We start from the raw sequence: 6,732 nt of genomic DNA, 5'->3' as shown, positions 1-6,732 counted from the left end.
GACAAGGTTTAGACTTTCCGGACTCTCATGAATGCCGCCATCAATCTAGCTTATACCACGAAGATTTTGATTAAGAGATCCAAGAGATACTCATTCAATCTAAAGTAGAACGGAAGTGGTTGTCAGGCACGCGTTCATAGGGAATGATGATGATTGTCACGTTCATCACATTCAGGTTGAAGTGCGAATGAACATCTTAGAAGCGGAACAAGTTGAATTGAAATAGAAAAACAGTAGTACTTTGCATTAATCTTTGAGGAAAAGCAGAGCTCCACACCTTAATCTATGGAGTGTAGAAACTCTACCGTTGAAAATACATAAGTGAAAGGTTCAGGCATGGCCGAATGGCCAGCCCCCATGGTTAGGGACAGCTTGGTTTAGCCGCTTAGGCCAGGATTTTATTCCTTTAGGCCCTCCTATCCACTGATGCTCAAAGCCTTGGGATCCTTTTTGTTACCCTTGCCTTTTGGTTTTAAGGGCTATTGGCTTTTTGCTCTTGCCTTTTGGTTTTAAGAGCTTTGGCTTTTTCTGCTTGCTTTTTCTCTTTTTTTTTTTGCCTATTTTTTTTCCTGCAAGCTTTGTTCTTTGCTGCTTTTTCTTGCTTCAAGAATCATTTTCATGATTTTTCAGATTATCAAATAACATGTCTCCTTATCATCATTCTTTCAAGAGCCAACATATTTAACATTCTTAAACAACAACTTCAAAAGACATATGCACTGTTCAAGCATTCATTCAGAAAACAAGAAGCATTGTCACCACATCAATATAACTAAACTAAGTTCAAGGATAAATTCGAAACTCATGTACTTCTTGTTCTTTTGAATTAAAACATTTTTCATTTAAGAGAGGTGATGGATTCATAGGACATTCATAACTTTAAGACATAGTTACTAAATACTAATGATCATGTAATAAGACACAAACATGGATAAGCACTTAAAGAAAACGAAAAACAGAGATTTTAAGAACAAGGAATGAGTCCACCTTAGTGATGGTGGCGTTTCCTTCTTGAGGAACCAATGATGTCCTTGAGCTCTTCTATGTCTCTTCCTTGTCTTTGTTGCTCCTCCCTCATTACTTTTTGATCTTCTCTTATTTCATGAAGGATGATGGAGTGCTCTTGATGTTCCACCCTTAGTTGTCCCATGTTGGAACTTAATTCTCCTAGGGAGGTGTTGATTTGCTCCCAATAGTTTTGTGGAGGAAAATGCATTTGAGGCATCTCTGGGATCTCATGGTGATGAGCTTCATGCGTCTCTTGAGATCCATGAATGGGCTCTCTTGCTTGCTCCATCCTTTTCTTAGTGATGGGCTTCTCTTCCTCAATGGGAATGTCTCCTTCTATGAAAGCTCCAGCTGAGTAACATAGATGGCAAATAAGATGAGGAAAAGCTAGCCTTGCCCCAGGAGAGGGCTTTTCGGCTATTTTGTAGAATTCAAGGGAGATGACTTCATGAACTTCTACTTCCTCTCCAATCATGATGCTATGGATCATGATGGCCCGATCCACAGTAACTTCAGATCGGTTGCTAGTGGGGATGATGGAGCGTTGGATGAACTCCAACCATCCTCTAGCCACAGGCTTGAGGTCCAGTCTTCTTAGTTGAACCGGCTTGCCTTTGGAGTCAATCTTCCATTGAGCTCCTTCCACACATATGTCCATGAGGACTTGGTCCAACCTTTGATTAAAGTTGACCCTTCTAGTGTAGGGGCGTACATCTCCTTGCATCATAGGCAAGTTAAACGCCAACCTCACATTTTCCGGACTAAAATCTAAGTATTTTCCCCGAACCATTGTAATATAATTCTTTGGGTTTGGGTTCTTACTTTGATCATGGTTCCTAGTGATCCATGCTTTGGCATAGAACTCTTGAACCATTAGGATGTCGACTTGTTGGATGGGATTTGTTAGAACTTCCCAACCTCTTCTTTGGATTTCATGTCGGATCTCCGGATACTCATTCTTCTTGAGCTTGAAAGGGACCTCGGGGATCACCTTCTTCTTGGCCACAACATCATACAAGTGGTTTTGATGAGCTTTGGAGATGAATATTTCCATCTCCCATGACTCGGAGGTGGAAGCTTTTGTCTTCCCTTTCCCTTTTCTAGAGGATTCTCCGGTCTTAGGTGCCATCAATGGTAATAGAAAAACAAAAAGCTTATGCTTTTACCACACCAAACTTAAAATATTGCTCGCCCTCGAGCAAGAAAGAAGAGATGATGAAGAAGAAGAAATGGAGGAGAGGGAGAGAGAGATGTGTTTCGGCCAAGAAGGGGAAGAGAGGGTTGTGTTGTGTGAAAATGAGGAGGAATGGAGGGCTATATATAGGGAAGGGAGGGGGGGTAAGGTTTCGGCCATATAGGGTGGGTTTGGGTGGGAAATTGATTTTGAATTTTGAAGGTAGGTGGTGTTTATGAGGTAGGTTTATGGGGAAGAGTGGATGGATGTGAGTGGTGAAGTGGTGATAGGGAAGAGAGATTGAGGTGATTGGTGAAGAGTTTTGGGGAAGAGTGTTTATGGGATTGTGTGAAAGAGGGGTGAGAAGAAGTGAGTGGAGGTAGGTGGAGATCCTGTGGGGTACACAGATCCTGAGGTGATCCTGTGGGGTCCACAGATCCTGAGGTGTTCAAGGATTTACAACCTTGCACCAAATTAGGCATGCAAAATGCCTTTGCACACAACTCTGGGCGTTCAGCGCCAGATTGGTGCTTGTTCTAGGCGTTGAACGCCCATTTGTTGCCCATTTCTGGCGTTGAACGCCAGAACCATGCTTGTTCTGGGCGTTCAGCGCCAGCTCTTCTCCAGGGTGCAATTCTGGCATTCAAACGCCCAGATGCTGCCCATTTTGGGCATTCAGCGGCAGAACCATGCTCTGTTCTGGCGTTGAACGCCAGCCAGATGCTTCTTACTGGCGTTTAAACGCCAGTAAGGTCTTCCTCCAGGGTGTGATTTTTCTTCTGCTATTTTTGATTCCGTTTTTAATTTTTATATTTATTTTGTGACTCCACATGATCATGAACCTAATAAAACATGCAAGAACAAGAAAAATAGAATTAGATAAATAAAAATTGGGTTGCCTCCCAACAAGCGCTTCTTTAATGTCAATAGCTTGACAGTGGGCTCTCATGGAGCCTCACAGATGTTCAGAGCATTGTTGAGACTCCCCAACACCAAACTTAGAGTTTGACTGTGGGGGCTCTGGTTGACTCTGTTTTGAGAGAAGCTTTTTATGCTTCCTCTCCATGTTTACAGAAGGATGTCCTTGAGTTTTAAACACAAGGGAGTCCTCATTCAATTGAAGGACTAATTCACCTCTGTCAACATCAATCACAGCTCTTGCTGTGGCTAGGAAAGGTCTCCCAAGGATGATGGATTCATCCTCATCCTTCCCAGTATCAAGGATTATGGAATCAGCAGGGATGTAAAGGCCTTCAACCTTTACTAACACGTCCTCTACTTGTCCATAAGCCTATTTTCTTGAATTATCTGCCATCTCTAATGAGATTTTAGCAGCTTGTACCCCATAGATTCCCAGTTTCTCTATTACAGAGAGGGGCATGAGGTTTATCCCTGAACCAAGGTCACACAGAGCCTTTTCAAAGATCATGTTGCCTATGGTACAAGGTATTACGAACTTTCCAGGATCTTGTTTCTTCTGAGGCAATCTCAGTTGATCCAGATCACTTAGTTCATTGGTGAACAAGGGAGGTTCATCTTCCCAAGTCTCAATACCAAATAATTTGGCATTCAGCTTCATGATTGCACCAAGGTACTTGGTAACTTGCTCTTCAGTAACATCCTCATTCTCTTCAGAAGATGAATACTCGTCAGAGCTCATGAAGGGCATAAGGAGGTTCAATGGAATCTCTATGGTCTCTAGATGAGTCTCAGATTCCTTTGGTTCCTCAAAGGAAAACTCCTTATTGATCACTGGACGTCCCAGGAGGTCTTCCTCACTGGGATTTACGTCCTCCCCTTCCTCTCCAGGTTCGGCCGTGTTGACTATGTCAATGGCCTTGCACTCTCCTTTTGGATTTTCTTCTGTATTGCTTGGGAGAGTACTAGGAGGGATTTCAGTGATCCTTTTACTCAGCTGGCCCACTTGTGCCTCCAAATTTCTAATGGAGGACCTTGTTTCATTCATGAAACTTACAGTGGCCTTAGATAGATCAGAGACTAAATTTGCTAAACTAGATGGATTCTACTCAGAATTCTCTGTCTGTTGCTGAGTGGATGATGGAAAAGGTTTACTATTGTTAAACCTATTTCTTCCACCATTATTAAAGCCTTGTTGAGGCTTTTGTTGATCCTTCCATGAGAAATTTGGATGATTTCTCCATGATGGATTATAGGTGTTTCCATAAGGTTCACCCATATAATTTACCTCTGCTATTGCAGGGTTTTCAGGATCATAAGCTTCTTCTTCAGAAGTTGCCTCTTGAGTACTGTTGGATGCAGCTTGCATTCCATTCAGACTCTGAGAAATCATATTGACTTGCTGAGTCAATATTTTATTCTAATCCAATATAGCATTCAGAGTATCAATTTCAAGAACTCCCTTCTTCATAGGCGTCCCATTATTCACAGGATTCCATTCAGAAGTGTACATGAACTGGTTATTAGCAACCATGTCAATGAGTTCTTGAGCTTCTGCAGGCGTTTTCTTTAGGTGAATGGATCCACCTGCAGAAGTATCCAATGACATCTTAGCTAATTCAGACAGACCATCATAGAATATATCCAGGATGGTCCATTCTGAAAGCATGTCAGAAGGACACTTTTTGGTCAGTCCTTTGTATCTCTCCCAAGCTTCATAGAGGGATTCACCTTCTTTCTGTCTGAAGGTTTGAACATCCACTCTAAGCTTGCTCAGCTTTTGAGGAGGAAAGAACTTGGCTAAGAAAGCCTTGACCAGCTTATCCCAAGAGTTCAGGCTATCCTTAAGTCGAGAGTCCAACCATATTCTAGCTCTGTCTCTTACAGCAAAAGGGAAAAGCATGAGCCTGTAGACTTCAGGATCTACTCCATTAGTCTTAACAGTATCACAGATCTGCAAGAATTCAGTTAAGAACTGAAAAGGATCTTTAGATGGAAGTCCATGAAACTTGCAGTTCTGCTGCATCAGAGAAACTAATTGAGGTTTCAGCTCAAAATTGTTTGCTCCAATGGCAGGAATGGAGATGCTTCTTCCATGTAAATTGGAATTAGGTGCAGTAAAGTCACCAAGCATCCTCCTTGCATTATTATTATTTTCGGCTGCCATCTCCTCTTCTTGTTCGAAAATTTCTGAAAGGTGCTTGCTGGATTGTTGTAATTTAGCTTCTCTTAGTTTTCTCTTCAGAGTCCTTTCAGGTTCTGGATCTGCTTCAACAAGAATGTTCTTGTCCTTGCTCCTGCTCATATGAAAAAGAGGGACAGAAAAATAATAATAATAGGGGTCCTTTTTACCACAGTATAGAGGTCCCTGTGTGAGTAGAAGAAAAGAAGGAGATGAGAGAGAAAGAGAATTTTCGAAAATAATTTTTGAAAAAGAGTTAGTGATTTTCGAAAATTGTTTTTGAAAAAGGTTAGTAATTTTCGAAAATTAAAATAAAAAATTAAAATAATTAATTAATTAAAAAGAAATTTTGAAAAAGAGGGAAGATATTTTCGAAAATTAGAGAGAGAGAGTTAGTTAGATAGTTTTGAAAAAGATAAGAGACAAACAAAAAGTTAGTTAGTTAGTTAAAACAAATTTGCAAATCAATTTTGAAAAGATAAGAAGATAAGAAGTTAGAAAGGATATTTTGAAATCAAATTTTGAAAAAGATAAGATAAGAAGATATTTTTGAAAAGATATGATTAAAATTAGTTTTGAAAAAGATTTGATTTTAAAAATCACTATTAATGACTTGATTCACAAGAAATCACAAGATATGATTCTAGAACTTAAAGTTTGAATCTTTCTTAACAAGTAAGTAACAAACTTGAAGTTTTTTTGAATCAAAACATTAATTGATGATGTTATTTTCGAAAATTAGGAGATAAAGATAAGAAAAAGATTTTTGAAAAATATTTTAAAAATTTTCGAAAATAAATAAGAAAAGTGAAAAAGATATGATTTTTGAAAAAGATTTTGAAAAAGATAAAAATTGAAAATTTGATTTGACTCATAAAAACGACTAGATTTTAAAATTTTTTGAAAAAGTCAATCCAAATTTTCGAAATTTATGAGAGAAAAAGGGGGAGATATTTTTTGATTTTTGAAAATTTTTTTTGATGAGAGGGAAAAACATGAAAAAGACTCAATGCATGAAAATTTTGGATCAAAACAATGAATGCATGCAAGAACACTATGAATGTCAAGATGAACACCAAGAACACTTTGAACGTCATGATGAACATCAAGACTTATATTTGAAAATTTTTATATGCAAAGAAAACATGCAAGACACCAAACTTAGAAATCTTTCATGTTTAGACACTATGAATGCAAAAATGCACATGAAAAACAAGAAAAGATGCAAAACAAGAAAACATCAAGATCAAACAAGAAGACTTACCAAGAACAACTTGAAGATCATGAAGAACACCATGAATGCATGAATTTTTCGAAAAATGCAAGATGAACATGCAATTGACACCAAACTTTAAATCTGACTTAAGACTCAAACAAGAAATACAAAAAATATATTTTTTTTTTACGATTTTATGAATTTTTTTGTATTTTCTTTTAATTTTTTTTTCGA

The 6,732-nt window shown here is 38.6% G+C and overlaps 1 non-coding gene across 1 annotated transcript; it reads left to right on the top strand.

Annotated features, from left to right (window-relative positions):
* The first annotated feature begins 4,763 nt into the window (after window positions 1-4,763).
* On the top strand, window positions 4,764-4,871 carry LOC148546590 (small nucleolar RNA R71). Its single transcript, XR_015902003.1, has one exon. It is a non-coding gene; the product is annotated as a small nucleolar RNA R71 (small nucleolar RNA).
* Window positions 4,872-6,732: the final 1,861 nt, after the last annotated feature.

This window comes from Arachis ipaensis, chromosome B9 (assembly GCF_059453495.1).
Source record: "Arachis ipaensis isolate K30076 ecotype BB chromosome B9, ASM5945349v1, whole genome shotgun sequence".
Classification (NCBI taxonomy): Eukaryota; Viridiplantae; Streptophyta; class Magnoliopsida; order Fabales; family Fabaceae; genus Arachis; species Arachis ipaensis.
The sequence above is the reverse complement of the archived record's forward strand: the minus strand, read 5'-3'. Positions and strand labels throughout refer to the sequence as shown.